This window comes from Geotrypetes seraphini, chromosome 6 (genome assembly GCF_902459505.1).
Source record: "Geotrypetes seraphini chromosome 6, aGeoSer1.1, whole genome shotgun sequence".
In the NCBI taxonomy this organism is placed as follows: domain Eukaryota; kingdom Metazoa; phylum Chordata; class Amphibia; order Gymnophiona; family Dermophiidae; genus Geotrypetes; species Geotrypetes seraphini.
Window position 1 is genome coordinate 121,717,445 of NC_047089.1, and position 15,821 is coordinate 121,733,265.

The 15,821-nt window shown below is 44.5% G+C and overlaps 1 protein-coding gene across 6 annotated transcripts in view; it reads right to left on the bottom strand.

Annotated features, from left to right (window-relative positions):
- TPP2 (tripeptidyl peptidase 2) overlaps positions 1-15,821 on the bottom strand; it is a 1,323,399-nt gene that overhangs the window by 362,513 nt on the left and 945,065 nt on the right. The window lies entirely within an intron of this gene.

A 15,821-nucleotide genomic window follows, 5' to 3' on the forward strand; every position in this document is an offset into this window, starting at 1 on the left:
CGCAGCAGCCCCCCAGGTCCGTGACCTGCCATAGGACCTTACCTAAGTCTTTCAACTCCTATTCATTTAATACCTGTGTCTATACCCTTCAATCCCCTTATCCTTCAGGAAGTCATCCAATCCCTTTTTGAAGCCCAATATTGTACTCTGCCCTATCACTTCCTCTGGGAGCGTATTCCAGGTGTCCACTACCCTCTGAGTGAAGAAGAATTTCCTAGCGTTCGTTTTGAATCTGTCTCCTTTCAATTTTTCTGAATGCCCTCTTGTTTTTGTGGGCCCGGCTAGCCGGAAGAATCTATTCCTATCCACCTTCTCTAAGCCTTTCATGATTTTATAAGTCTCTATCATATCCCCTTTAAGTCTCCGCTTCTCCAGGGTAAAGAGCCCCAGCTTCTCTAACCTTTCAGCATACGAAAGGTTCTCCATGCCCTTTATCATCCGTGTCACACTTCTCTGGACCCTCTCGAGTATCGCCATATCCTTCTTAAGGTATGACGATCAGTACTGGACACAGTACTCCAGATGTGGGCGAACCATCGCTCGATACAATGGTAGAATAACCTCCTTCGTTCTGGTAGTGATACCCTTTTTGATTATGCCCAACATTCTGTTTGCTTTCTTTGAGGCTGCTGCACATTGCACTGCTGGCTTCATCATTTTATCCACCAAAACCCCCAAGTCTTTTTCAAGGCTGCCTTCCCCCAGTACCCTCCCTTCCATCGTATAGCTGTACATTGGGTTCCTCTTCCCCACATGCAAGACCTTACATTTTCCTACATTGAAGCTCATTTGCCATCTTATTGCCCACTCACTCAGTCTGTTTAGGTCTCCTTGTAATTGTTGGCAATCCTCCACGGTTCTGACTCTACTGGAGAGTTTTGTGTTGTCCACAAATTTTAAGACTTCGCACTTCGTCCCTGTTTCCAAGTCGTTTATGAATATATTGAACAGCAGTGGTCCCAACACTGACCCCTGTGGGACCCCACTTGTGACCCTTATCCAGTCTGAGTAGTGTCCCTTTACACCTACCCTCTGTTTCCTATCCGCCAGCCAACTTCTGATCCATCTGTGCACGTCCCCTACCACCCCGTGGCTCCACAGTTCCCTCAGTAGACGCTCATGGGGTACCTTGTCGAAGGCTTTTTGGAAATCAAGATATACGATGTCTACAGGGTCGCCCGTGTCCAATTGCTCACTTATCCCCTCAAAGAAATGCAGTAGGTTAGTTTGGCATGATCTTCCTTTACAGAAACCATGCTGGCTTGTTCTTATCAGATTATTATTTTCTAAATGCTCATTGATACTTTCCTTGATCAAGGATTCGGCCATCTTTCCCGGAACTGAGGTCAAGCTTACCGGTCTATAGTTTCATGGGTCGCCCCTTGATCCCTTTTTGAAGATAGGTGTAACATTCGCTATCCTCCAGTCCTCCGGGATTATCCCTGTTTTCAAGGTTAGATTGCAGATCTGTTGCAGTAACTCCACTGTTTCATCTCTGAGCTCTTTCAGTGTTCTCGGATGGATTCCGTCCGGGCCCGGAGATTTGTCAGATTTTAGTCTATCTATCTGCTTGAGTACGTTTTCGAGGCTTATCTCAATGCATGATAGTTTTTCCCTTTGATCTCCCCTTAAGATCTTTTCCTGTTCCGGCACTTTAGATGTGTCTTCCCCTGTAAAGACAGATGAGAAGAACGTGTTCAGTCTGTCAGCCATCTCTTTTTCTTCCTTCACCACTCCTTTCCTGCTGCCCTCATCCAGAGGTCCCACCTCCTCCTTCGCCGGCTACCTTCCTTTCACATATCGAAAGAATGGTTTAAAATTTTGTGCTTCTTTGGCTAATCTCTCCTCGTATTCTTTCTTTGCTTTTCTGACCACTCGGTGACACTCTTTTTGTTGCTTCCTGTGCTCTTTCCAATTTTCTTCGGTTTTGTCCTTTTTCCACATCCGAAATGTCCTTTTCTTGTCTCCTATCACTTTCTTTACTTCAGTTGTTATCCATGGACTGAAACTGAGGGGCAACAGATCCAGGACAAATGTCAGGAAGTTCTGTTTTACACAGCGAGTGGTGGACGCCTGGAATGCTCTCCCAGAGGAGGTTGTGACGGAGACCACCATTCGGGGATTCAAAGGCAAGCTGGATGCACACCTTCTTGCGAATCACATTGAGGGATACGGGTAAACAAGGGATTCATCAGGGAACACCTAGCTTGGCCTCCGTGTGCGCAGGTCGCCGGTCTAGATGGACCTAGGGTCTGATCTGGTGAAGGCATTTCTTATATTCTTATATGCAGGTTTTGCGCCTCATTTACTGTGTCTCTGAATAAGGACCAGGCTTGCTCCACAGTCTGCGCTTTCTTAGAGCTGTTTTTGAGTTTTTTTCTCACCATTCGTCTCATGGCGTCATAGTTCCCTTTCTTGAAGTTAAACATTTTTGCAATGGTTCTCTTTCCCTTTAGTAACCCTACCTCCACTTTGAATTGGATCATGTTGTGATCACTGTTGCCTAAAGGTCCCACTACTTCCACTCCCTTTGCAGGTCCTTTCAGCCCATTGAGGATTAGATCCAGAATCGCTGACCCTCTCGTTGGTTCCTTGACAAATTGTTCCATGAAGCAGTCTCGTACAGTCTCCAGGAACTCTGTCTCTTTTGTGCATGTTGAAGTTCCAAGACTCCAGTCTATCCCGGGATGGTTGAAGTCTCCCATAACTATGGTGTTTGTGTTCTTGCATTCCTGCCTCAATTCGGCTTCCATTACTGTATCAATTGCTTCGGATTGCCCAGGTGGACGGTAGTACAGACCCATCTTTATGTTGGTTCCATTCTTTCCTGGTATTTTAACCCATAGGGATTCCGGTTGGTCGTTTGTTGCTGCTGTGTCCACCCTGGTTGATTTAATGGTGTCCTTGATGTATAGTGCGATTCCTCCTCCTTTCTGATGTGTCCTGTCTCTTCGGTAGAGCTTGTGCCCTGGCAGAACTATTTCCCAATTGTTTGCCTCGTTCCACCATGTTTCTGTGATCCCTATGATGTCTAGTCTCTCATTATCGGCCATGACTTCTAATTCCCCCATTTTGTTTTTTAGGCTCCGTGCATTAGTGTACATGCAGTTCAAGTCCTGGTATTTACCCTTCCTTGTTGTTTTCTCTTGTGCTACGTCTTTCTTTCCGTCCCCTCCCTGACTTGCTGATTCCTGAATTTTGTCTCTTTTGTCTTCCCCTTGTGGTATGTTCCAAGTGACCTCCTCTCGTTCCTTCCCTTCATCCTGCTCCATTTTGACTTTCCCTTGTAGTACGCTCCTCCTAATCTCCTTACGTTTCGTCCGGCTTCCCTGCTTTTTTAGCTCCTGTTGTTTGCCATCTGCGTCATCCCAGCCTTTATCCCACTCAGTATCTTCTCGGGATACTGTCTTCCGAAACGTCGACACCAGGTCAACTATCAGCTTTCTCCTTCTACTTAGTTTAAAGCTTGCTCGATTGCTCTTCTGATGTTATTTGCTAGTTGTTTAGTCCCCGCCGTGCTCAGGTGTAGTCCGTCTCTCTTGAAGAGCTTGTTCTTGCCCCAGAATGTTGTCCAGTTCCTCACGAAGAGAAAACCCTCTTCCTCACACCATCTCCTCATCCATGCATTTAATTGTAGTTCTGTCTGCCTCCTTGCTTCTGCCCTCGGTACCGGCAGGATCTCTGAGAAGGCTATCCTCTGGGTCCTCATCTTCAGTTTCCTTCTTAAGATCTTGAACTGTTCAGTAAGTGCATTTTGGTTGTAGTCTCTCCTAGCGACATCGTTGGTCCCGACGTGGACTATCACTGCTGTCTCTTCCGTCTCAGCTCCCTCCAGAATTCTTTCAAATCTGTCGACAATGTCCTTCGTTCTTGCTCCTGGGAGACAAGTCACCAGCCGATCCTCTCTCCCTCCCGCTATGTGACTGTCTACTTGCCTTAGGATGGAGTATCCCACCAGGATTGCGGATGTCCCCTTTTTCAGTCTCCGCCGCGGACGAAGGTTTGTGTCTCTGGTGCTCTTCGTTTCTTCTCCCTTTAGGCCCTAGTGAAATCCTGCGTCTTCTTTCTCCGAGACTTCTCCAAGGGTACCTTCTACCGTGGTGTCAGATGGTTCTTGTCCTCTGTCTTGTGCGTCTTCTTCGATCTTGCTCTGCTCGTATTCCTACTCTTCCACCCTCCTGTAGGTATCTTAGATGAACTTCTCAAGCTCCCTGACTTGGTCCTCAATGCGCCTCTCTCGCAAAGGGTCTTTGGCTGTCTTGAATGGGTCTTCAGAGATGTACAGTCCCTCCAGCTCCTGTGCTTCAGTCTACTGACTTCGCTCTTCAGGCTCCTTAGTTCCTGACATCGACCGCACAGATACGACTGCTACCCCGAGGGGAGGTAGTCATACATGTGGCAAGCCGTGCAGTACACTGGGAAGCACATCCTCCGGGTTCCCTCTGCTGCCATACTTGTCTGCCTTCTAGGAGTCCTAGTATTTGTTCAGGAGAATTGGAGTCAAGGGTGTGATAGATGATGCGGGATAGCATAAACAAAATTCAAGCATTTAAGGGTAGCCAGTGAAGTTTGCGATAATAAGCAGAGACGGGGTCATATTTCTTTAAGCCATAGATCAATCTGATTGCAGTGTTTTGAATCATTTGGAGTTTGTGCATATTAGAAGAAGTAATTACAATAGTCGAGTTCGGTTAGGATAAGCATTTGAACTAGTATAACAAAGAGGTGGCTGCAGAAGTAAGGTTTGATTAGTCTTAGTTGCTTTAAACTGTAAAAGTATTTTTTCCAGAGACTGAAAATTTGGGGTTCATAGGAGAGTGTGGAGTCTATCAAGCTATCAAGTACCTTGGAAGTGTTTTCCATGTTTAGCATTGTGCCAGCGGATAGGGGTAGTGGTATTTACCCTTTCTTGTTGTTTTCTCTAGTCATGAGGACAGTCTGTGTGGCAGTGTGGAACCGGAATAATTTTGTTTTGCTGGTGTTTAATTTTGTTTTTTTAGAGAGTGCCCAAGAATAGATTTTTTTTCAATACATTTGGAAACTTTTATGGAAGCTTCATTAACATCTGTATTGAGTGGCAACACCCTCACTGTGGACAAAACCTCCAAAATTCTAGGCTGCATCCTGGACTACACATTAACCATGGGACCTCAAATATCCCATCTTCGAAAGAAAACCTTCTTCGCCATGAAACAACTAAAACTCATCAGGCCATACTTCCATCAACATCATTTCGCTCTCAAAGTTCACCCTGGAGGACATAGCTAGAGACTTCGGAGCTCTGGGAAAGAGGCTGGAGCAGACAGGAGCACAGGTAGTATTCTCTTCAATTCTTCCTGTTAGGGGAAGAGGAAGGGACAGGGACAAACGTATCCTGAAGACGAATGAGTGGCTACAACGATGGCGCCGGGAAATGAACTTCGGATTCCTGAATCACGGAGAGGCACTACAGGGACTACAGGGACCAGACGGACTCCACCTGACCAACAGAGGTAAGAACGTCTTCAGACACCGACTAGCCCGCCTACTTCGAAGGGCTTTAAACTAGGTAAGTCGGGGATGGGTACCCACTTTTATACCGGAGCAGTAAGTAACAATCCTGATGTGGCGAACCAAAACTCTGCTTCCAAGTCCGAGGTAAGTACCCTTACTGCAAAAGAATCGCTAGGAGACACAAATGGGTGGCTCTCTACAGGAGCTTAGTAAACACAAAGAGTGGAGAGCTATGTATGTTAACGCACACAGCCTAGGGAATAAATTTCTAGCACTGGAAACAGAAATAGTTAATGCAGACCTAGACGTAGTAGCAATATCCAAAACATAGTTCATAGACTCTCATGGGTAGGATATAACTATACCAGGATACAACCTGCTTTGCCAAGACAGAGAGGGTAAGTTAGGAGGAGGGGTAGCACTTTACATCAAAGAGAACATCAAGACAACCAGGATCACGGATGTCAAGTATACTGGGGAATCCATCTGGGTAAACCTGGCCAGAGGCGGAGAAAAATGCCTGTACCTTGGTGTGGTATACAGACCTCCAAGACAATCGGAGGACAAGGACACAGAATTAATTGAAGACATTGAGAATATCACCTTACGGGGGACGTTGTTCTGTTAGGAGACTTCAACATGCCTGATGTAGACTGGAACACACTCTCAGCGACAACTTGTGATAGCAGGAGGATATTAACGTCCATGAAGGGAGTATGGCTCAAACAAATGGTACTAGAGCCCACTAGGGCCCAGGCCATCCTGGACCTGGTACTTACGAACGGGGAAAGCGTCTCGGAGGTCTCAGTGGGAGAAACGCTAGCCACCAGTGACCATAACATGGTATGGTTTAACTTTAGGAAAGGCTTCCCTAGATCACAAACAAAAACAAGGGTACTCAATTTCCGGGGCACTGACTTCGCACACATGGGAGATTTCGTCCATCAGACGCTGCAAGTTCAAGAAGTAACTGATAATGTGGAAGCTATGTGGTCAACCTTGAAATCGACCGTTCATGAGGCAACTATCTGCTACATAAAATCGGTAACTAAACAAAGAAAAAAGAAACCCCAATGGTTCACTGATGAGGTCTCGTACCTCGTCAAGGAGAAGAAAAGAGCAATTCTCTCATACAAACGCACGGGGGAAAAAGAAGCAAACATTGAATACAGGACAAAGTCTGCAGCGGTCAAAACAGCAGTCAGGGAGGCCAAACTTCGAATGGAAGAAACTCTAGCGAAGAACATTAAGAAAGGAGACAAATCCTTCTTCAGGTACATTAGCGACAGGAAAAGGAACGCAAACGGGATAGTACGCCTTAGAACGCCAGACGGGAATTATGTGGAAACAGATTCCGATAAAGCCAAACTACTGAATGATTACTTCTGCTCAGTCTTTACCTGCGAGGCACCAGGGCACGGGCCACGGCTGGAAGCAAAGCAAAGCCTGGAAGACCCATTTCAAAATTTTGAGTTCACACCAGCTGATGTTTACAGAGAACTGTCAAGACTCAAGGTGAACAAAGCCATGGGACCGGACAATTTGTACCCAAGAGTGCTCAGAGAGCTATGCGATGTTCTGGCGAAACCGTTAGCCATGCTCTTCAATCTCTCCCTAAGTACGGGGAGAGTCCCCTGGACTGGGAAACAGCTAACATCGTTCCTCTGCACAAAAAAGGTTGCAGAGCAGAGGCTGCGAATTACAGACCAGTGAGTCTCACATCAATAGTGTGTAAACTCATGAAAACTCTACATAAAGGTAAATTAGACATGATATTGGATGAGGGGAATCTAAAGGATCCCTGTCAACATGGATTCACTAGGGGCAGGTCATGCCAATCCAATCTTATCAGCTTCTTTGATTGAGTGCCAGGAAAGCTAGACTCGGGAGAGTCTCTGGACATAGTGTACTTGAATTTCAGTAAAGCTTTTGACAGTGTCCCACACTGTAGACTATTAAACAAGATGAAATTGATGGGGTTAGGTGAGAAACTAATTGCATGGGTCAATGATTGGCTGAGTGGAAGACTTCATAGGGTGGTGGTCAACGGCACCCTCTCTGAGACATCGGAGGTGACTAGCGGAGTGCCGCATGGCTCAGTCTTGGGACCATCCCTTTTCAACATATTCATAAGGGACTTGACCCGAGGGCTTCAGGGTAAAGTAGCACTGTTCGCCGACGCCGCCAAACTATGTAATATAGTAAGTGAAAGCAATCTCAAGGATAGTATGATGCAGGATCTGATCACGTTGGAAAACTGGTCCTCGACATGGCAGCTGGGCTTCAACGCTAAGAAATGTAAGGTCATGCATCTCGGCAGCGGAAATCCATGCAGAACTTACACCTTGAATGGAGAAACACTAGCTAGGACTTCAGAAGAACGGGACTTGGGAGTAATCATCAGTGCAGACATGAAAGCTGCCAAACAAGTAGAGAAGGCCTCATCCAAGGCAAGGCAAATGATGGGATGTATCAATAGAAGCTTCGTCAGCCGCAAACCTGAAGTCATAATGCCACTTTACAGAACCATGGTGAGACCTCATCTGGAATACTGTGTGCAATTCTGGAGGCCACATTATCGTAAAGATGTGCTTCGAGCTGAGTCGGTCCAGCGGATGGCCACTAGGATGATCTCCGGACTCAAGGGTCTCTCATACGAAGAAAGACTGAGCAAATTGCAGCTCTACACTCTAGAGGAGCGCAGGGAAAGGGGAGACATGATTGAAACATTTAAGTATGTCACAGGTCGTGTCGAGGTGGAAAATGACATATTCTTTCCCAAGGGACCCTCAGCCACAAGGGGGCACCCACTCAAACTCAGAGGAGGGAAATTTAATGGTGACACCAGGAAGTATTTCTTCACAGAAAGGGTGGTAGATCAATGGAACAAACTTCCGGTGCAGGTGATCAAGGCCACCAGCGTGTTCGACTTTAAGAATAAATGGGACATCCACGTGGGATCCCTACGAGGGTCGAGTTAAGGAACTAGGTCATTAGCACTCAGACTTAATGGGATGGGTCAGTAGAGTGGGCAGACTTGATGGGTAATAGCCCTTTTCTGCCGTCATCCTTCTATGTTTCTATGTTTCTATACTGTCTCAAGTGGATTACTGTCTCAAATGGATTACTATAACTCTGCCTACTTGGGAATCAACGCCACCCTAACTCACAAAATGCAGCTTATTCAAAACACAAACCAAAAAACGGATCTTTTTTCAGAAATCCCCACCCAAATTTTAGAATAACTATAAACAAATAGGGTTATGGGAAATTGTTGAATTGTTTTTTTCATGTATTTATATTAGTCACATACGTACTTTATAACATTCACTTCAATTTTTATATGTAAATTCATCATTCCGTTTTTATCAATTTAATGAAGCACTTAAATTAATTGAAAACCCCTCAATAAACTAGGAGGATGGTATATCATACCTAATAACAGATCTCAGTGCATAGGATCTCCCATAACATACGTTATCCCAGGTCCATATTCTGTTGGATTTCAATAATCATTTATGCCAAACCTCCTTCCCTTCCCTTAATTAATTAATGAGTATCTTTATTTAATTAATTTTTTTATGTTATATTTCATTAAAAAAATCTATTTCTATAATGAACAATTCATGATGTTTCTTCCTAGTTCATAAGTCTAACATTGTTAAATCGATTCATCATTGTAACTATGGGCTCCTTTTATAAAGCAAACCTACATAGTAACATAGTAACATAGTAGATGACGGCAGATAAAGACCCGAATGGTCCATCCAGTCCGCCCAACCTGATTCAATTTAATTTTTTTTTTTTCTTCTTAACTATTTCTGGGCGAGAATCCAAAGCTTTACCCGGTACTGTGCTTGGGTTCCAACTGCCGAAATCTCTGTTAAGACTTACTCCAGCCCATCTACACCCTCCCAGCCATTGAAGCCCTCCCCTGCCCATCCTCCTCCAAACAGCCATGCACAGACACAGACCGTACAAGTCTGCCCAGTAACTGGCCTAGTTCAATCTTTAATATTATTTTCTGATTCTAAATCTTCTGTGTTCATCCCACGCTTCTTTGAACTCAGTCACAGTTTTACTCTCCACCACCTCTCTCGGGAACGCATTCCAGGCATCCACCACCCTCTCTGTAAAGTAGAATTTCCTAACATTGCCCCTGAATCTACCACCCCTCAACCTCAAATTATGTCCTCTGGTTTTACTATTTTCCTTTCTCTGGAAAAGATTTTGTTCTACGTTAATAACCTTTAAGTATTTGAACGTCTGAATCATATCTCCCCTGTCTCTCCTTTCCTCTAGGGTATACATATTCAGGGCTTCCAGTCTCTTCTCATACATCTTCTGGCGCAAGCCTCCTATCATTTTCGTCGCCCTCCTCTGGACCGCCTCAAGTCTTCTTACGTCTTTCGCCAGATACGGTCTCCAAAACTGAACACAATACTCCAAGTGGGGCCTCACCAATGACCTGTACAGGGGCATCAACACCTTCTTCCTTCTACTGACTACGCCTCTCTTTATACAGCCCAGAATCCTTCTGGCAGCAGCCACTGAATTGTCACACTGTTTTTTTCGCCTTTAGATCTTCGGACACTATCACCCCAAGGTCCCTCTCCCCGTCCGTGCATATCAGCTTCTCTCCTCCCAGCATATACGGTTCCTTCCTATTATTAATCCCCAAATGCATTACTCTGCATTTCTTTGCATTTAATTTTAGTTGCCAGGCATTAGACCATTCCTCTAACTTTTGCAGATCCTTTTTCATATTTTCCACTCCCTCTTCGGTGTCTACTCTGTTACAAATCTTGGTATCATCTGCAAAAAGGCACACTTTTCCTTCTAACCCTTCAGCAATGTCACTTACATACATATTGAACAGGATTGGCCCCAGCACCGAACCCTGAGGGACTCCACTAGTCACCTTTCCTTCCTTCGAGCGACTTCCATTAACCACCACCCACTGGCGTCTGTCCGACAGCCAGTTTCTGACCCAGTTCACCACTTTGGGTCCTAACTTCAGCCCTTCAAGTTTGTTCAACAGCCTCCTATGAGGAACTGTATCAAAGGCTTTGCTGAAATCCAAGTAAATTACATCTAGCATATGTCCTCGATCCAGCTCTCTGGTCACCCAATCAAAAAATTCAATCAGGTTCGTTTGGCACGATTTACCTTTTGTAAAGCCATGTTGCCTCGGATCCTGTAACCCATTAGATTCAAGGAAATACACTATCCTTTCAGCAACACTTCCATTATTTTTCCAACAACTGAAGTGAGGCTCACCGGCCTGTAGTTTCCTGCTTCATCCCTGTGACCACTTTTATGAATAGGGACCACATCCGCTCTCCTCCAATCCCCAGGAATCACTCCCGTCTCCAGAGATTTGTTGAACAAGTCTTTAATAGGACTCGCCAGAACCTCTCTGAGCTCCCTTAGTATCCTGGGATGGATCCCGTCTGGTCCCATCGCTTTGTCCACCTTCAGTTTTTCAAGTTGCTCATAAACACCCTCCTCCGTGAACGGCGCAGAATCTACTCCATTTTCTCGTGTAACTTTGCCAGACAATCTCGGTCCTTCTCCAGGATTTTCTTCTGTGAACACAGAACAGAAGTATTTGTTTAGCACATTTGCTTTCTCCTCATCACTCTCCACATATTTGTTCCCAGCATCTTTTAGCATAGCAATTCCATTTTTTATCTTCCTCTTTTCACTAATATATCTGAAAAAATTTTTATCTCCCTTTTTTACATTTTTAGCCAATTGTTCTTCCGCCTGTGCCTTCGCCAAACGTATCTCTCTCTTGGCTTCTTTCAGTTTCACCCTGTAGTCCTTTCTGCTCTCCTCTTCTTGGGTTTTTTTATATTTCATGAACGCCAACTCTTTCGCCTTTATTTTCTCAGCCTCTAGGTTGGAGAACCATATCGGCTTCCTTTTTCTCTTGTTTTTATTGATTTTCTTCACATAAAGGTCCGTAGCCATTTTTATCGCTCCTTTCAGCTTAGACCACTGTCTTTCCACTTCTCTTATGTCCTCCCATCCTAACAGCTCTTTCTTCAGGTACTTTCCCATTGCATTAAAGTCCGTACGTTTGAAATCTAGGACTTTAAGTATCGTGCGGCCGCTCTCCACTTTAGCCGTTATATCAAACCAAACCGTTTGATGATCGCTATTACCCAGGTGAGCACCCACTCGAACATTAGAGATACTCTCTCCATTTGTGAGGACCAGATCCAATATCGCTTTTTCCCTTATGGGTTCCGTCACCATTTGTCTGAGCAGAGCCTCTTGAAAGGCATCCACAATCTCCCTACTTCTTTCCGATTCCGCAGACGGAACATTCCAGTCCGCATCCGGCAGGTTGAAATCTCCCAACAGCAGAACCTCCTCTTTCCTTCCAAACTTTTGGATATCCACAATCAGATCCTTATCAATTTGCTGCGATTGAGTCGGAGGTCTGTAGACTACACCCACGTAGATAGAAGTTCCATCTTCTCTTTTCAGAGCAATCCATATCGCTTCTTCCTCTCCCCAGGTCCCTTGCATTTCGGTCGCTTGGATATTGATCTTTACATAGAGAGCTACTCCTCCACCTTTATGACCATCTCTGTCCTTCCTAAAAAGATTATATCCCGGTATGTTTGCATCCCATCCATGTGATTCACTGAACCATGTCTCTGTGATAGCAACAATATCTAGATCTGCCTCTAATATCAGGGCTTGCAGATCGTGAACTTTGTTGCTTAGACTGCGAGCATTTGTGGTCATCGCTTTCCAGCTATTTTTCAGCGATAATCTCCTTTTTCGTATGGATTTTTGTGTCGTGTCACTTTCCGTTGCAATACTAAGAAATGAGTTGCTGATATTGGTTATGTTGCAGCCTTTACTACTATCACATCTTTTCTTTTGCCGGGGGTGGTCTCTATAATTGTCCTTCGTACATACACCACCCCCACTTTCTAGTTTAAATGCCTAGAAAAATATTGTCTAAATTTCTCTGCAAGGTTTCTTTTTCCTGCTGTAGTAATATGTAGCCCATCAGTGCAATAAAGCTTCTTGTCCTTCCATGTATTTCCCCATCCTCCTATGTACCTGAAGCCTTCTTGATGACACCAGGCTCTGAGCCATCTATTAAAGTCCTCTGTGTTTTTCACTCTTTGCTCTCCTTTTCCATATGCAGGCAGTATTTCAGAAAAAGCTAAAGTCTTTACAAAAGCCGCGTTAGCGTCTTTATCATGTGCGACTTTTAATCACGCGCTAGCCGAAAAACTACCACCTGCTCAAGAGGAAGCGGTAGCGGCTAGTGCAGCTGGTAGTTTAACGCGCACTATTACACGCATTAAACTGCTAATGCGGCTTCATAAAAGGAGCCCTATATCAATCAATAAAAAATCTTTTTGTAAACTTTTATATATGTCAGCAACACTTATCTCTTAACAGCAAACTGCTAGTCCAACGTTGGCTTTATTAAATCATAACTGCCCAATGTTAGATTTAGACTAGGAAGAAACATTATGAATTGTTCATTATAGAGATAGATATTTTAATGAAATACAGTGGTACCTCGGTTTACGAGTGCACCGGTTTGCGAGTGTTTTGCAAGATGAGCAAAACATTTGCAAAATCGGCGCTTCGGAAACCGAGCGCACCTCGATATGCGAGCGCCCTCCCCTCGAACCCGCAACCTAACCCCCGCGATCCGGCACCCCCCCGCCGTAACCTGAAGTCCCCCAGAGCCCTCTTCTTACTTTAATATAGCACCGGCATCTCGGCCTCCTCTTCTGTGCTGGCCTTGAGCATGTGCGCATGCTAGAGCGTGAACTCGCAGGCCTTGAGCATGCGCACATGCTCAAGGCCAGCACAGAAGAGGAGGTTGACATACCGATGCTATATTAAAGTAAGAAGAGGGCTCTGGGGGACTTCAGGTTGCGGCGGGTGGGGGGGTGCCCGATGGCAGCAGGGGGGTGCCCGATGGCGGCAGGGGAGGTTCCCGATGGTGGCGGGGGGGGGGTGTCCAATGGCGGCGGGGGGATGCTGGATCGCGGGGTCGAGGGTGTCGGATCGCGGGGTCTTCGGGGGGAGCAATGCTGGTTCTCGTGGAGGGGGGAGCAGCGCTGTTGGCCTTGGTGGGGGGGATATCAAAGCGAATTTCCATTATTTCCTATGGGGAAACTTGCTTTGATAAACGAGCATTTTGGATTACGAGCATGCTCCTGGAACGGTTATGCTCGTAATCCAAGGTACCACTGTAAAATATAACATAACATAAAATAAAATTAATTAAATAAATAAATAAAGATACTCATTAATTAATTAAGGGAAGGGAAGAAGGTTTGGCATAAATGATTATTGAAATCCAACAGAATATGGACCTGGGATAACATATGTTATGGGAGGTCCTATGCACTGAGATCTGTCATTAGGTATGATATACCATCCTCCTAGTTTATTGAGGGGTTTTCAATTAATTTAAGTGCTTCATTAAATTGATAAAAATAGAATGATGAATTTACTTATAAAAATTGAAGTAAATGGTATAGAGTACATATGTGACTAATATAAATATATGAAAAAAATAATTCAGCAATTTCCCATAACCCTATTTGTTTATGCTTATTCAAAACACTGCAGTAAGAATCATCTTTGGCTTGAAAATATATGACTATCTCAAACAACTCCATTGGCTACCCATCACGCCCCGAATAAAATTCAAATCATCCTGTATCATACATCACATAATCTATGGAAACTCAGCAGCCCCCCTTATCAAACTCTTCACAGATGCGTGGTCCTCTTCCCGCAGACTTCTTAACAGGATTCAACTGAATCTCCCCTCGACAAAAAATCTAAAGTACAAAAGAATTTTCCATTCCATGTTCACCTTCCTGGGAATCAAAATTTGGAACGATTGTGCAGAAACAATAAAAACAGAAGCTAACCACTGGAAGAAACTAAAACCTCTACTGTTTGACAATACCTACAAGATTCCTATAGGCACTTGTCTTTGCTTAGTATGACTAAGATCTCTCTAGACACTTGTTTTACTAATACGATTAGGCTCTTCTTCTCCTTTCCCCCTTCCTTCCTCCCCTCCCCTCTATATCCCAGTTACCCTTTTCATTCTTCGAGTCACCTAGAGCCTGTTTAGGTTTGTGTAATGCACAAATATTAGATTAGATTTGAAATGTCATCTGCGTAGGATAGTAGACAATCACTGTAGGTGAAGAGGAGGTTGCCTAGGGTGCTCATAAATACAATGAAGAGTACTGGTGAAAGTGGGGACCCCTCAGGCACACCATAGAAAGCTTTCCAGCTCTAAAAAAAGGACCAGTCTTTCCATACACAGTATTCTCTGTTTGTCAGGAATTCTTTGAACCAGTTCAGGACTATTCTGGTCAAAACCAGTTCATTGAGTTTAGTCAGTAAGAGCTCATGATCAACAGAGTCAAATGTAGCTGATAACTCAAACTGTAGAATTGATTGTCACCCAGTGTGCTCAACATTTGCTTGGCTTTGGTTGTGTTAGTAGTAATAATTTGGTGTTGTGTTGGGCTCTGAAGCCATACTGAGAAGGATGTAGACAGGAGAATTTGTCTGTGTAGGCTGTGAGTTTTGTACAAACTAGTGTTTCAAGTAGGCTGGTAAGCAGAGGTATTCCAGCTATGGGCCTGAAATTAGATGGTGAGGTTGGATCTGCTCCTTGATTTGTTTGGAACTGGGGTAAATGCAGTGCGATCTATTTGTGCAGGTAGCTGGCCTGCTTTTAAGAGGTTGTTCAGCATTGAGATCAGTCAGGGAATAAGTTCATTTGGGATGTGGGGATACAGGTGTGAAGGGCATTTGTCCATTATGCAGCTCTTGGTGGTCAGTTTGTTTAGTTGGGGGCTTATCTCATCATGAGTGAGAGGTTTAAAGGTGTTCCAGATTTGGTCTACTGTGCAGGGGTCAGCAGTAATAAAGTCATGTTGTACCTCTGTGGTCGTGGAGTGTGATATGTTTCTGATGTCTAGTTGTACACTCTTAATCATATCTAGGAAGTAGTTAGCTAATTCTTGGGCAACAGGTTGGGAGTTAACGTTAGCAAGGCCTGGTTTTGGTTGAGCGCATTAGTTGAAATAGTTTCTTGATACAGTAGTTATTTCTAAGGATTATAAGTTTTCTTAGCTTCAGCAATAGATTTTATAGCTGATTTCCATGTCTGTTTATGATCATAGAAGCTGGTTTTCAGCCATTACCTTTCCAGACAGCGGCAAATTTGCTTTTCAGGCTTTTGGTTGTTGTACCATGGGGAATGTTTGGAGGACCTTATGGTTGCGGGTGTAGTGTTTGAAGAA